General features: G+C 44.1%; 1 long non-coding RNA gene across 1 annotated transcript in view; it reads left to right on the plus strand.

The window, feature by feature from the left end:
• The first annotated feature begins 7,886 nt into the window (after nucleotides 1–7,886).
• Nucleotides 7,887–17,324, plus strand: part of LOC130357096 (uncharacterized) — a 97,946-nt gene continuing 88,508 nt past the window's right edge. Inside the window, exons 1-3 of the long non-coding RNA XR_008889105.1 lie at nucleotides 7,887–8,033; nucleotides 10,082–10,173; nucleotides 11,425–11,539. This is a non-coding gene — a long non-coding RNA (uncharacterized LOC130357096). The remainder of the gene's footprint in view (nucleotides 8,034–10,081; nucleotides 10,174–11,424; nucleotides 11,540–17,324) is intronic.

The raw sequence follows: 17,324 nt of genomic DNA on the forward strand, positions 1-17,324 counted from the left end.
CGTTTAGTGTGTCCAAAGCCTGTGTACCTGAACTTCTGCTACCCATCCTGACTACGAACCTTGCCGCCTGCCCCCGACCTTCTGCTACGTCTGACCTTGCCTCTGCCTAGTCCTTCTGTCCCACGCCTTCTCAGCAGTCAGCGAGGTAGAGCCGTTGCTAGTGGATACGACCTGGTTGCTACTGCCGCAGCAAGACCATCCCGCTTTGCGGCGGGCTCTGGTGAAAACCAGTAGCCTCTTAGAACCGGTCCACTAGCACGGTCCACGCCAATCCCTCGCTGACACAGAGGATCCACTACCTGGAAGCCGAATCGTGACAACTGTGCACCAATCATGGCAATACAGCTCAGATAGAGGTCATCATGTTGCTTCCTAATCAAGGAGAGGTCCACCCACCTAGCCATGAGGTTATGACAATAACCAATAGGGCATAGGAACTGCCCATCATACCTGTATATCGGTGGAGCCTGAATAAAGAACACGCAAACAATCACGCTGTCACAATGAGAAGACGTCACTCACCTTCTGGCGCCAACACCGCCCACAGAGCGGCGCATCACGCCACTGAACACGTAATGCCGCCCCAAGGTACTAGCAAAATAACAATAAATACAGTGATAACAATAATGCTAATTCATAGATAAAATTGATAGTTAAAAATTGACAATTAATAATCACCTGTGTGTATAAATACAATACAATAATCTAATCAGAAACTCCACTCATATTGAAAGCCAATGCATTTACACTATGACATCACGGGCTCAGAAGAGCCCATGAGTGACAAGTGAAAAAGCCACAAAAAAAAAATTATTTTTATATAGAATATAAATCTAAAGTGTATGTGTGTATAAGTAATAGCGCAGATGAAGTGAAAAAAGGCTTCATACAGACGGATCTTTATAGAAAAAGCACTGCTGCAAATACAATCCTGCATGCCACTTCAGCTCATCCTGCACATCTTATCAAGAACATCCCATATGGGCAATTTGTAAGAGCCAGAAGATTATGCTCTGATGATGAATGCTTCAAGAGACAAGGAGCTGACCTGACAGTGAGATTTAAGGAAAGGGGGTACAGCAATCGTTGTATCAAGTATGCTCATCGTAGAGCCAAGACACTCAATCGTACCTCTTTGCTGCACTCCCAAAAAGAACGATCTAACACAGGACAACAGGTCAGATGTATTTTCGAATTTAATTCTAGAAGTAGTCAGGTGGCTGAGGTCATGCAACGTCACTGGTCCATTCTCCTAACAGATCCAGTCTTGTGTGACATACTGTCACCATCACCAGCCATTACATATCGTCAGTGCAACAATATCAAGGATACCTTTGTCCATAGCCACTACACGGAAGGAGACAAACAAAAATACCTATTCGGAGGAAAGGGGCCAAGACCGGGCAACAAACCATGCGGTAAGTGTGTTGCTTGCCCTAATATGGAGAGGACTACATGCTTTAGTGATGCCATGGGTACTAAAACATATGAGATATGGTACCCAATCACACATACTACGAAGGGGATAATTTATGCAGCTACTTGTCCCTGTAACCTTATATACATTGGGATGACCACAAGGGAGTTCCGTCGACGTATAAGGGAACATGTCTTGGATATACAGGCAGCAAGGAATGAAACTGATATTACAAGACTTAAGTCTGCTCCTAGACACTTCAAGGAGAAGCATGATTGTAATGGTTCCCTTCTCCGTTTCAGGGGTATTGATCACATAACCGTTGAACCACGTCAAGGCAATTGGCCACGAATATTGGCGCAACATGAAACACGCTGGATTTTTAGGCTTGGGACAATGGCACCGTACGGTCTGAACGAGGTAAACAGTTTTGCCCCGTTCTTATGATTTATGTTTGGGTCTCTGGTAGTATGGCTTATTTTTGGATTTTTCTGCTCGGCTTTTTTTAACTTTATGATTAACATAATAATTTTTATTATATTTTAACAGTCTTTTTCTTCTTTTTTGTCTTTTCCACACCTCTTTCCCCCCCCCCCCCCCTATCTCAGGTCATCATCATTGCGTGGGTCTTTTTGGGATCATCATCATTATTTCTCCTGGTCACGAAGTCATACTCATCAAGACATGATCGGCTCTCCTTTTTTTAGCTGTCCATCCACCTATTAAGTGGGTGTACTTCTCGGCCTTTGCAATTATTCTGCAATTCTTTTAGGGCTTTTTATCAAAAGTTCAACCATTCCCCAGGGTGGTTATCTTTGGCCTAATAAGGCCTAAGTGAAGGGAAGGCTATGTTATGAGCTAGGTACCATGTATATTTACCCGTATAAGAATGCTCGAATATAACTGCTTGATAAGTGTAAGTATACTTACTTACTCTTACATATACTATTTCCCTATTTTTATTCTTGTCAACCTTGCTTTGCTTATTATTGTATATGTTTGCCCCATTTCCGGTCCTCGGGGATCATGTGATCTCCAATGTTTTTGTTTACCTTTGTCTCCATGTGTCCGGTGTCGCAGCCCACTCCCCCTCCCTCTGTCTGTGATTCGCAGACAGGAGGCACGAGGGGAGGCGGGGTGGGCGGCGCCCCCGGGTCACGTGGTCAGTAGCAGTCATGTGACTAGTCCGGCTTCGGCGCTGCTCCGACCTCGGGGCGGGGTTACGCGTCACGTGTTCAGTGGAGTGATGCACCGCTCCGCGGGCGGTGTTGGCGCCAGAAGGTGAGTGACGTCTTGTGACAGCGTGACTGTTTGCGCGTTCTTTATTCAGGCTCCACCGATATACAGGTATGATGGGCAGTTCCTATGCCCTATTGGTTATTGTCATAACCTCATGGCTAGGTGGGTGGACCTCTCCTTGATTAGGAAGCAACATGATGACCTCTATCTGAGCTGTATTGCCATGATTGGTGCACAGCGATATAAAAGAAGGGGTGGAGTTGTCTTAGGTCACGCCCCGGACGAAGCAGTAGCAAAACGTTGGGTTTAGTGTGTGGCTATCCAGGTATACTCCGTCCCACTGTGGCTTTACACTTCTCTGTACACAACTTAGTATCTATATTCTTTTACATCTATGGAGTGTTTATTGTATTACATTGTAGTGTGTATTATGGGATTAGTTCCAATTATCAGGGATTGTTCATAACATGCCATCCCTTGCACTTTATCATGTGTGAATTTTTCCTGTGTTCTTAGCCACCGCTTTTTTGTCTGGTCCATTGTGACTATCTATATCATTGTATTTTTTATCCTTTTTACCCCTTGTGGGCTTTTTAATGTTCTTTGTATTTATTAAAGATAATCTTTGATCTATATATGCATTCTCCTCTCTTGTTTGTCACATTGGAGCAAAGTTAATTTCAATGGCAACATGCATGGCTATGGATAAAAGGATGGTACCCAGTGGTAACTAACAGGTTGAATAAAAACACACCGCAGAAATGCCTTTTACCAAGTGGTCCAAAAATATAAATTTTTGAGAATAACAACAGGTAATGTGATTTTTGGGAATAGTAACAGGAAATATGATTCGCATCATATATGATTTGGGAGGTAGCAACAGGATTGGCATCCTAGAAAGTGCACAACAGTGTCACAAAACCCTTCTATGCTGCTTTTTCACAATTAGTGTAAATCAAAAGCAAAAACACACAAAAGAAATCATATAAATAACATGATGATTTTGATGTGATAACTAACCTCCCCTTTTTGTCAAATGTAAAAACTATTGTACTTCCGTATAGTAAACCAAACTCCTTGGGACAGCTCCTTAGCCAGTATGCTGAGAAGGAGATATATACCAACATTTTGTCTGGTGTTTATTTCTTGAGTCAACACTCAGTAGTATACAGTGGCAGTCACGCACATTTTAAGGCCATAGACTATACTGCCACATGATTGGCTTCGAGAGCTGTTTAAAAAGCATTGTGGGATTTCTTGAGGTCATGTGATCCTACCTTCTTCTGCTTTATGTCAGGTGGCTGATGTTATTTTAGCAATGTTCTGACCGAACTCAGGGTCTATGGGTTCAGCTTGCTCATCTCTAATAAGGGCACAATTACATGGATTGATGGTAGCTTTAAAGGGGTACTACCGTGCTGACAACTTATCCCCTATCTAAAGGATAGGAGATAAGTTGCCTGATCGCACGGTGTCCCGCCACTGGGGACCCCCGCGATCACGCACGAAGCACCCCACTCTCATCAGGCCCCGGAGCGAACATCGCTCCAGGTCTGATGACTGCTGATCACGGGGCCGGGGTATCTCGCTGTCTTGCCCCCTGCCATAGACTTGCATTGTGGGGCGAAGCGTGACATCACACAGGGGCGGAGCTGTGATGTGATGATCACCTGCCCCGTCCTCAGACCTCAGGCCTGATGAGAGCGGGGTGCTGAGTGCGAGATCGCGGGGGTCCCCAGCGGCGGGACCCTGCACGATCAGGCAACTTATCCCTATCCTTTAGATAGGGGATAAGTTGTCAGCACGGTAGTACCCCTTTAAATTAACACAAATCTCATAGATCAGCACTCATTTAAAAAGCCTTTTAAAAGGTTTGACCAATGTGCGGAAAAAGGTCAAATAAACAATTGCTGGATTGTTTGTGTGGCCCCATTATTCGTCGACCTTACCTCACTACATTTGATATGCTGACAAACTATGCTTGTTTTAGCAAGTCAAAAAGAGGCCATCAGCTGAACGCTGGCCCTATTACAGAGGGTTATGGGGTCCTCTTTGGCTACTTAATAGTGGCCTACGTCTTGACTTGTCTTCTTTAAATATTTGACACATCTAGAAAGCTAGCAGAAAATCTATATTTACACAAAAGGTTTCCCCAAAGGTTGTAGTAGCCTCTCAAACAGTTTTTCCTCCTAATTATTGAGTAGTACTTTTATGGACCCACCAAGATGGCAGAACCTCTGATGTGGCAGTAGTAACAAAGCCAGTGTGCAAAATCATTGGAACCCTCTTATTCTTCTCTCTTATACTCCTCGTGGGGTCACAACTAGAGATGAGCGAACTTACAGTAAATTCGATTCGTCACGAACTTCTCGGCTCGGCAGTTGATGCTTTTCCTGCATAAATTAGTTCAGCTTTCAGGTGATCCCGTGGGCTGGAAAAGGTGGATACAGTCCTAGGAGACTCTTTCCTAAGACTGTATCCACCTTTTTCAGCCCACCGGAGCTCCGGAAAGCTGAACTAATTTATGCAGGAAAAGTCAGCAACCACCGAGCCGAGAAGTTCGTGACGAATCGAATTTACTGTAAGTTCGCTCATCTCTACTCATAACTACTATCCACAAGCACGTAGTAATCACTGAAGCAGCCAACAGGAAATAGGAAAAAAGGATCATAGCTCAATGACTGCAGAGAAGTGAGTATCTGTTCATTACTGTGATTTTCAATATTTTCTAATCAAAGAACTATGAAAAGTTGCTTCACAGTAAATTTTTGGTGTTTAATGGTCAAAAACAGGTATAACAAACAAAATTTAATAAAAAAATTACTTAAAATGTTTTTAAGTTCATTTTTGTTTACATTATTTTATTTAAAAATTGGGGGAAAGGGGGCGACTTAAACTTTTATTAAGGGAGGGGCTTATTAACATTTATTATTTTAGTCCCCATAGGGCAGTGTTTTCCAAACCGTGTGTTTCCAGTTGCTACATAACTACAACTCCCAGCATGCCCGGACAGCCAAAGGCTGTCCGGGCATGCTGGGAGTCGTAGTTTTGCAACAGCTTGAGGCACTCTGTTTGGAAAACACTGCCATAGTGATTACAGTCTTGTGATTCCAGACACTGACAAGTGCTGTGCTATAGGAGCCTATAGCACAGCACTGATCAGTGTTATTGGCTCTCCATTACTACAGACTGCTGAGGTTGCCTGCATTATTGGAGCACTGATCGGACAGGATGGACGAATGTAGGGAACCTCCGCCCGTCCTTTCAGCTGATCGGGACAGGTATAACAAACAAATAAAAAAATTATAACTTAAAAGTGAACAGAATGCTCTACAATATATTTATAGGTGTTTCCATAAATATTTAATGGACTCAGGGTTTAAAGGACTCAGGGTTTTTCTGTTTTTGCACTTTCGTTTTTTCCTCCTTACCTTTTAAAAATCATAACCCTTTCAATTTTCCACCTAAAAATCCATATTATGGCTTATTTTTTGTGTCGCCAATTCTACTTTGCAGTGACATTAGTTATTTTACCCAAAAATGCACGGCGAAACAGAAAAAAAAATCATTGTGCGACAAAATCGAAAAAAAAACACCATTTTGTAACTTTTGGGGGCTTCCGTTTCTACGCAGTGCATATTTCGGTAAATATTACACCTTATCATTATTCTGTAGGTACATACGGTTAAAATGATACCCTACTTATATAGGTTTGATTTTGTCGTACTTCGGAAAAAAATCATAACTACATGCAGGAAAATGTATACGTTTAAAAATGTCATCTTCTGACCCCTATAACTTTTTTATTTTTCCACATTAAGGGCGGTAGGAGGGCTCACTTTTTGCGCAGTGATCTGAAGTTTTTATCGATATGATTTTTGTTTTGATCGGACTTTTTGATCACTTTTTATTCATTTTTTAATGGTATAAAAAGTTACCAAAATACGCTTTTTTGGACTTTGGAATTATTTTGCGCGTACGCCATTGACCGTGCGGTTTAATTAATGATATATTTTTATAGTTCGGACATTTACGCACGCGGCGATACCACATATGTTTATTTATTTTTTTACACTGTTTTATTTTTTTTATGGGAAAAGGGGGGTGATTCAAACTTTTATTAGGGAAGGGGTTAAATGACCTTTATGAACACTTATTTTTTACATTTTTTTGGCAGTGTTATAGGTCCCATAGGGACCTATAACACTGCACACACTGATCTCTCATTCTGATCACAGGCGTGTATTAACACGCCTGTGATCAGTGTTATCGGGCTTGACTGCTCCTGCCTGGATCTCAGGCACGGAGCAGTCATTCGTTGATCGGACACCGAGGAGGCAGGTAAGGGCCCTCCCGGTGTCCGATCAGCTGTTCGGGACGCCGCGGTGAAATTTCACCGCGGCGGTCCCAAACAGCCCGACTGAGCAGCCGGGTCACTTTCACTTTAGAAGCGGCGGTCAGCTTTGACCGACGCTTCTAAAGGGTTAATACCGCACATCGCCGCGATCGGCGATGTGTGGTATTAGCCACGGGTCCCGGCCATTGATGAGCGCCGGGACCGATGCGATATGATGCGGGATCGCGGCGCGATCCCGCTTCATATCGCGGGAGCCGGCGCAGTACGTAAATATATGTCCTGCGTCGTTAAGGGGTTAAATATATGCAAATTAGCTCAAAACTGTCTTCTTTTTGTCAACAGCTAATATGCAAATATTCTTTTTGTCCCAGTGAGCATTGCTTGGCCTGTAAGACATTCTAAACCAGCTGGTTTATTCCCTCAGAACTGGATAAAAAATAAAAAATAAACTTGGAAAGCTGCTTCACAGAGAGTACATTTAATGTAATACAAAATGCACAACTAACAGACAAAAGGAATATTAAAAAATAAATTAAAAAGTAAAATGAAAATATACACTACGGGGGACATATTCAAACTCAGTATAATTTTCAAGCCACTTTTTAACCAAGTTTTGTGCCAAATATATAAAAAAAAAAAAATCCTAATACATTTTCAAAAGTTTACACAATGCACTGCAGTTTTGCAGAAGTGGTTGAGATGTCGCATTTAGTCTAAAATCCAGGACAATTTCAAAGGCTCATAGGAGGAGATTTATCAAAACCTGTCCAGAGGAAAAGCAGTGCAGTTGCCTATAGCAACCAATCAGATCGCAACAAGGCCTCTGCAAAATGAAACAAGCGGTTTGATTGGTTGCTATTGGCAACTGGGCAACTTTTCCTCTGGACAGGGTCTGATAAATCTCCCATATAAAGTTTACATTACCTTTTGTAATGGTGTAAAATTGTTAGATTTTATTTATTTATAATTATTTTATCATTTTATTTTTCGGGTGTTTGATATTGCAAATTACTATTATAGGTATTTTCAAACTATATTTATTTATTTTTACTTTGGGTCCGAACGCATACCATCTGGTGAGGCTGAAAGGGGTACTCCGGTGCTTTCACATCTTATCCCCTATCCAAAGGATAGGGGATAAGATGCCTGATCGCGGGAGTCCCGCAGCTGGGGACGCCCGTGATCATGCACGCGGCACCTCATTTGTAATCAGTCCCCGGAGCGTGTTCGCTCCGGGAGTGATTACAGTCGACCGCAGCAGGCCGACGGCGTGTGACGTCACGCTCCACCCCTCAATGCAAGCCTACAGGAGGGGGTGTGATAGCTATAACGCCCCCTCCCACAGGCTTGCATTGAGGGGCAGAGCGTGACGTCACACGGGGGCGGAGGCGTGACGTCACACGCCGCCGGCCCTGCGGTCGACCGTAATCAGTCCCGGAGCGAACACGCTCCGGGGACTGATTACAAACGAGGTGCCGCGTGCATGATCACGGGCGTCCCCAGCTGCGGGACTCCTGCGATCAGGCATCTTATCCCCTATCCTTTGGATAGGGGATAAGATGTGTAAGCACTGGAGTACCCCTTTAATCTGAACTGAAGGCAGGTTTGGCTTTGCAGCTTATTGGTACTGTTGTGGTACGGTGCACTTGTTTGCCGTGTTATTATGCCTGAAATTGCTGAAAGAATTCCATGTTTTCCTGTAATTTGCATAGCCACAATAAATTAGCATAAACATTCCCCTCCAAAATCCTCTCATATACTAAAAAAAGATGAACCTGTTAAGGAAGTAAGGAACTATTTGCCTATTGTTAGATAACCGGCTCTTACTGAGGAGCAGGTACTGTAGATGGCACACGCTCTCCTCCTTTCTATGGGAGTGCTAGAGATGCCTGAGTGCTGTACTTGGGTCTCTTTGTAGCTCCCATAGAAATGAAAGAATTGTGTGCTGTCTCCTGCATGCATTCCTCACTGAGAGTCGTTCTGGAGATTGCAGGCTACTTGTCTCCTACCTTGTAGATAGGGGATATGAGAGTTTTCTCCAGACAACCCCTTTAACCTCTTAAGGACCCATGACGTACCGGTACGTCATGAGTCCGCTCCCATTCTAAAACTCGGGGCCACAGCCTTTAGACGCGGCGTTCAAAGTTAAACGTTGTATCTAAAGTGAAAGTGAAACAATGCCGGTTAGCTCAGGGAGCTGTTCGGGATCACCGGGGCAAAATCACGGCATCCCGAACAGATTACATGACAGCCGGAGGGTCCCTACCGGCCTCCATGCTGTCCGATCGCTGAATGACTGCTCAGTGCCTAGGATCCAGGCATGTAAATAAAAATAAACATATGTGGTATCGCTGCATGCGGAAATGTTCGAATTATAAAAATATATAATTAATTACACCGCACGGTCAATGGCATACGCGCAAAAAAAATCCAAAGTCCAAAATAGTGCATTTTTGGTCACATTTTATATCATGAAAAAATGAATAAAAAGCGATCAAAAAGTCCAATCAATATTAAAATGGTACCATTAAAAACTTCAGATTACAGCGCAAAAAATGAGCCCTCATAACGCCCCATAAGCGGAAAAATAAAAAGTTATAGGGGTCAGAAGATGACAATTTTAAACATATACATTTAACGGAAGCCCCCAAGTGTTACAAAATTGAGTTTTTTGTTCAATTTTGTCTTACTGATATTTTTTTCCGTTTCGCCATAGATTTTTGGGTAAAATGACTGACGTCATTAAAAAGTAGAATTTTTGGCACAAAAAAATAAGCCATCATATGGATTTTTAGGTGCAAAATTGAAAGTTATGATTTTCTAGGTAAGGAGGATAAAATGAAAATGCAAAAACGGAAAAACCCCGGGTCCTTAAGGGGTTAATGATTTACCACCTGCACCACATTTGTTGCTTCACAACTGTTGAGACTGTAAACTGTTCAAGCATTGTTTCTCCATGTACTTGGATGATCCATTTGTTGAGCAAAGTTAACCATTGCATTGCTGTACTTGTTCCTTTCTTCCTGCTCCGTGTGTCTTCGTTTCACCTACCCTTGCGTAACATGAAGGGGACTCCAAGGTACCATCAACTGGACACTGTGCAGCCCCTCTATTACCACTACTGTGTGTGCTGGATGCGCCATCAAGTTCAATTAAGGAGGTGAAGGGAATGGGTGCGGGTGAATGAAGGGGGAGGAGATTCTATATTTCTTAATATGCCTTAATGTCATTCTGTGTTAGGAATGTATCTAACCCAATTTTGAAGCCCTTAACTGTTCCCGCTGTGACCAGTTCCTGAGGTAGACTGTTCCATAAATTCACAGTTCTTATGGTAAAGAAGGCCGCTTGAGACTAAACCTTTTCGTCTCCAGGCGGAGGGAGTGGCCCCTTGTCTTTTGAAGGGGTTTACCTGGAATAGTTATTCTCCATATTTTTTGTACGGGCCATTTATATACTTATATACGTTGATCATATCCCCCCTTAAAAGTCTCTTCTGAAGATTAAACAAATATAATTTGTTTATTCTCTCCTCATATCTAAGATGTTCCATGCCCCTTATTAGTTTAGTCGCGGGTCTCTGTACCCTTTCCAACTCCAGAATGTCCCTTTTATAAACCGGTGCCCAAACCTGAACATCATATTCCAGGTGAGGCCCGGCCAATGTTTATATTGCGGTAGCATTATGTCCCAGTCCCATGCCTAATACATGACGATATCCTGCTGGCCTAAGAAGCAGCTCGTTGACATTGTGCTGTTCTGTGATCATCTTTCATGGCGGTCTTCATTTCAGCCATGGCAACCTTCCCACAGGTCTCAGGGATTGGGTTTAGAGATGAGCGAACTTACAGTAAATTCGATTTGTCACGAACTTCTCGGCTCGGCAGTTGATGCCTTATTCTGTGTAAATTAGTTCAGCCTTCAGGTGCTCCCGTGTGCTGGGAAAGGTGGATACATTCCTAGGAAAGAGTCTCCTAGGACTGTATCCACCTTTTCCAGCCCACCGGAGCACTGAACTAAAGCTGAAAGCTGAACTAATTTATGCAGGAAAAGTCATCAACTGCCGAGCCGAGAAGTTTGTGACAAATCGAATTTACTGTAAGTTCGCTCATCTCTAATTGGGTTTATTCCTTTATGATACTGAATTATTTGACTTTACGTTGATAGACATATGACACCAAAACATAACTTGCTTTCCTATCTTTTTACCACGGCCACAATTGCATGTGCTAATTCATTATTGATATATTTTCCAATGCATGCAAGCTATGGCCATAGAGCGGTTAATAAACTCCAGTCCTGGAGGCATTGACTCTCCAACCCTTGTATGTTTCTAATAGACTTTCAAGAGGTTATTAAATGGCAAACTATAAATAGTCTTTAGATTATCAAAATTCACATTTCTGTTTTCCAGGAATTTTTTTCATGCAATGACTTTCACCAATATCAGAAAATAGAACTCTAAAGGTACCAATTACCGGCTGCTTTAAATGGAATTCTGAGAAAAATTTCTGTTCTGAAAGCTGAAGGTACAGTCAGACCCATTATGAAAGATCTATCGACATCTTTCAGTCATCATTCAATTCCTTTTTTTTCAGACTTTGCTATTTCAAAGCTACTCATTGTCCTCCAGCACTTGAATGAGGCAATAAGTTCTTTTCCAATTGCTGTTATGATTGAGTTTTTATAAGGCCGGTGATTAGGAATACATTGTATGATGGATATATATTGATTTTTAATATGTGGACCACACCATCTAATATAGAGGACAAAACATGTTGGTAGTCAATTGTATGTAATGAATGGTGAGGGCATGAAAAAATGATGGTGTAGAGCAGGGGTCTTCAAACTGTGGCCCTCCAAGACAGTGGCGGTGCAAGGGTTGGGGTCACCCCTTACCCCCTCAACCAAAGTATGTTTTTAGACTGTGGTGATGAACGCCAGTGGTGTTAGTGCGTGGCAGAGTACCGTTTACACTATAATAATTAAATATACAAATTGAAAAGTAAGAAGAAAGCGCTAAAGAAGTTTAACCATTTCAAACTACAGCTCCCAGTATGACCTTAGTGGTGGAAAGGTTATGCTGGGAGTTGTTGTTTTATCCATCATCACTGCAGAACTTACAAGCGACTCCAGCTGTGATGGGACATAGTGAGGAGAATACAGAATGATATCATCTTCTCTATAGTCTTTCCTTATCTTAGGCTGGGTTCACATGTTTTCAGCCATATGGGACCACATACGGCTGGGGGGAGCTAAAACCAGGCGCTTCCATATCCCTGCCGTATGCCGCCCGTATGTAAATAATTTCAATGAGCCGACCGGAGTGAAACGCTGACTCTGGTCGGTTCATTTTTGCCCCGTATGTGATTTTCCCACTGGACCTAAAACGTGGTCGACGAAATGAATTACATACGGGCGGCATACGGCAGGCATACGGGAGCGCCCGATTTTAGCTCCCCCCGGCCGTATGCGGTCCTGTATGGCTGAAAACGTAATGTGAACCCAGCCTAATTCAGCTGGTACTTACCACCGTGAGTTTTTCAAGCAAAATTTTCACTCTGCAGAACTTAACACCCAGATAGCATTGGCTCCTCACTTCATCAGTGGATTCTTATCATCTATATGAAAAACAATTATTATAACACTGTCACACACTATATGCTCTGAATATAATACTACCACACACTGCACCCTCTGAATATAATACTGCCACACAATGTGCCCTCTGAATATAATACTACCCCACACTGTGCCCTCTGAATATAATACTACCCCACACTGTGCCCTCTGAATATAATACTACCCCACACTGTGCCCTCTGAATATAATACTACGCCACACTGTGCCCTCTGAATATACTACCCCACACTGTACCCTCTGAATATAATACTACCCCACACTGTGCCCTCTGAATATAATACTACCCCACACTGTGCCCTCTGAATATAATACTACCCCACACTGTGCCCTCTGAATATAATACTACCCCACACTGTGCCCTCTGAATATAATACTACCCACACTGTGCCCTCTGAATATAATACTACCCCACACTGTGCCCTCTGAATATAATACTACCCCACACTGTGCCCTCTGAATATAATACTACCCCACACTGTGCCCTCTGAATATAATACTACCCACACTGTGCCCTCTGAATATAATACTACCCCACACTGTGCCCTCTGAATATAATACTACCCCACACTGTGCCCTCTGAATATAATACTACCCCACACTGTGCCCTCTGAATATAATACTACCACACACAACGCCCTGTGAATATAATACTACCCCACACAACACCCTCTGATTACTACTACACACTGTTCTCTCTGAATATTACCCATAGAAACTGTACCACCCCAGAAATTCCTTAAAAACATACAACTATGCCTCTGAAATGTAAAAGTAACAGTGTGCCCCATAAAAAATTACAACTATATAATTATACACTCCATATTATATACGGTGCCTCACTGCCCCAGGCTTCATTTTATATACTGTACCTCACCGCCTTAGGGTTTATGCCCGCACTCCACCACCATATTATATACTGTGTCTCATGACCGTCTGACCCCTCCCATTTTATATACTGTGCCTACTGCTTTGTGTCAGCATTTTAGACCCCCCCACCATTACTGTGCCTCATGTCACCATTATACCCCCAACCCGCACATTACAGTGCCCTACGTTTCCCCAAGCCCCCACATTACTATTCATCATGCTTCCCCAAGCCCCCACATTACTGTGCCTCATGCCTCCCCAAGCCTCCACATTACTATGCCTCATGCCTCCCCAAGCCCTCACATTACTGTTGTTCATGTCTCCCCACTCAAGCCCCCAAGTTTCTCTAACTACACACCTCCACACACACACATATAGCTCTTTATATGCACAGCTCTGCTACATGCACTGCACACACACAACTCTCTACATGCACTGCGCACACACACAGCTCTACTACATGCACTGCACACACACACAGTTCTGCTACATGCACTGCACACACAGCTCTTCTACATGCACTGCACACACAGCTCTACTACATGCACTGCACACACAGCTCTGCTACATGCACTAAACACACAGCTCTGCTACATGCACTGCACACACACACAGCTCTACTACATGCACTGCACACACAGCTCTGCTACATGCACTAAACACACAGCTCTGCTACATGCACTGCACACACACACACAGCTCTACTACATGCACTGCACACACAGCTCTGCTACATGCACTGCACACACAGCTCTGCTACATGCACTGCACACACAGCTCTGCTACATGCACTGCAGACACAGCTCTGCTACATGCACTGCACACACACAACTCTACTACATGCACTGCACACACACACAGTTCTGCTACATGCACTGCACACACAGCTCTACTACATGCACTGCACACACAGCTCTACTACATGCACTGCACACACAGCTCTACTACATGCACTGCACACACAGCTCTGCTACATGCACTGCACACACAGCTCTGCTACATGCACTGCACACACAGCTCTGCTACATGCACTAAACACACAGCTCTGCTACATGCACTGCACACACACAGCTCTACTACATGCACTGCGCACACAGCTCTGCTACGTGCACTGCACACACAGCTCTGCTACGTGCACTAAACACACACACAGCTCTACTACATGCACTGCACACACAGCTCTGCTACATGCACTGCACACACAGCTCTGCTACATGCACTGCAGACACAGCTCTGCTACATGCACTGCACACACACAACTCTACTACATGCACTGCACACACACACAGTTCTGCTACATGCACTGCACACACAGCTCTACTACATGCACTGCACACACAGCTCTACTACATGCACTGCACACACAGCTCTACTACATGCACTGCACACACAGCTCTGCTACATGCACTGCACACACAGCTCTGCTACATGCACTGCACACACAGCTCTGCTACATGCACTAAACACACAGCTCTGCTACATGCACTGCACACACACAGCTCTACTACATGCACTGCACACACAGCTCTGCTACGTGCACTGCACACACAGCTCTGCTACGTGCACTAAACACACACACAGCTCTACTACATGCACTGCACACACAGCTCTGCTACATGCACTGTACACACAGCTCTGCTACATGCACTGCAGACACAGCTCTGCTACATGCACTGCAGACACAGATCTGCTACATGCACTGCAGACACAGATCTGCTACATGCACTGCACACACACAGCTCTGCTACATGCACTGCACACACACACAGCTCTCTGCATTCACTGCACACACAGCTCTACTACATGCACTGCACAAACACAGCTCTACTACATGCGCTAACCACACAGCCCTGCTACATGCACTGCACACACACAGCTCTGCTACATGCACTGCACACACAGCTCTGCTACATGCACTGCAGACACAGCTCTGCTACATGCACTGCACACACACAACTCTACTACATGCACTGCACACACACACACAGTTCTGCTACATGCACTGTACACACAGCTCTACTACATGCACTGCACACACAGCTCTACTACATGCACTGCACACACAGCTCTACTACATGCACTGCACACACAGCTCTGCTACATGCACTGCACACACAGCTCTGCTACATGCACTGCACACACAGCTCTGCTACATGCACTAAACACACAGCTCTGCTACATGCACTGCACACACACAGCTCTACTACATGCACTGCACACACAGCTCTGCTACGTGCACTGCACACACAGCTCTGCTACGTGCACTAAACACACACACAGCTCTACTACATGCACTGCACACACAGCTCTGCTACATGCACTGCACACACAGCTCTGCTACATGCACTGCAGACACAGCTCTGCTACATGCACTGCAGACACAGATCTGCTACATGCACTGCAGACACAGATCTGCTACATGCACTGCACACACAGCTCTGCTACATGCACTGCACACACACAGCTCTCTGCATTCACTGCACACACAGCTCTACTACATGCACTGCACAAACACAGCTCTACTACATGCGCTAACCACACAGCCCTGCTACATGCACTGCACACACACAGCTCTGCTACATGCACTGCACACACACACACACAGAGCTCTCTACATGCACTGCAGACACAGCTCTGCTACATGCACTGCAGACACAGCTTTGCTACATGCACTGCAGACACACACACATCTCTGCTACATGCACTGCACACACACACACACACAGCTCTACTACATGCACTGCACACACACAGCTCTACTACATGCACTAAACACACGCAAACACAGCTCTACTACATGCACTAAACACACACAAACACAGCTCTCTACAGGCACTGCACGCACACACCACTCAACAGCCACAGTATTCAATTCCTGCGCCTTCCTAGGAATACAGTACCATGAATGCCCAGCCTGACCCCTCCCCCCCACATTTGACTGATCACATGGTCATAGGTCACGGAAGGTCCTTTTTCCCTACATCCTGTGCGGAGCTGTTCTCCTGCTGCTCTGTGTCCCTGATACAGGGCTGTGAGGTAGGAGAGGTCAGAGGTCAGCAAGGGCAGGAGGAGATGAATTATGATTATTAATTTCTGCATAACTCCCAACTTTTACTAAGAGCAAAGAGGGACAAGTCACGCCCCTAGCCACACCCCTTAACCATGCCCACCGCCACGCCCTAACCTGCAGCTACAGAATGGGAATACCTCTTTAGGGTCTATTCACACGTACAGTATTCTGAGCAGGATTTGAAGCTGAATTCAGTCATTTAATTTACAGTGCAATCTGTAGCAGAAAATCCTGTGCATCAAATCTGCACAGAATACTGTACATGTGATTACACCATTAACGGCAATAATGTTGTCAACTGACAATACCCCCATGATTACAGACCATAAAAGAGATTACATAAAGTTATATCAGGGGACAACAACCCCCATCATTACCACTACAGACCATATAAGAGATTACATACAGTTATATCAGGTGACTGAAAACAACCCCCATCATTACCACTACAGACCATATAAGTGATTACATACAGTTATATCAGGTGACTGACAACAACCCCCATCATTATTACAGACCATATAAGTGATTACATACAGTTATATCAGGTGACTGACAACAACCCCCATCATTACCACTACAGACCATATAAGTGATTACATACAGTTATATCAGGTGACTGACAACAACCCCCATCATTACCACTACAGACCATATAAGAGATTACATACAGTTATATCAGGTGACTGACAACAACCCCCATCATTACCACTACAGACCATATAAGTGATTAC

Source organism: Hyla sarda, chromosome 2 (assembly GCF_029499605.1).
Source record: "Hyla sarda isolate aHylSar1 chromosome 2, aHylSar1.hap1, whole genome shotgun sequence".
NCBI lineage: Eukaryota > Metazoa > Chordata > Amphibia > Anura > Hylidae > Hyla > Hyla sarda.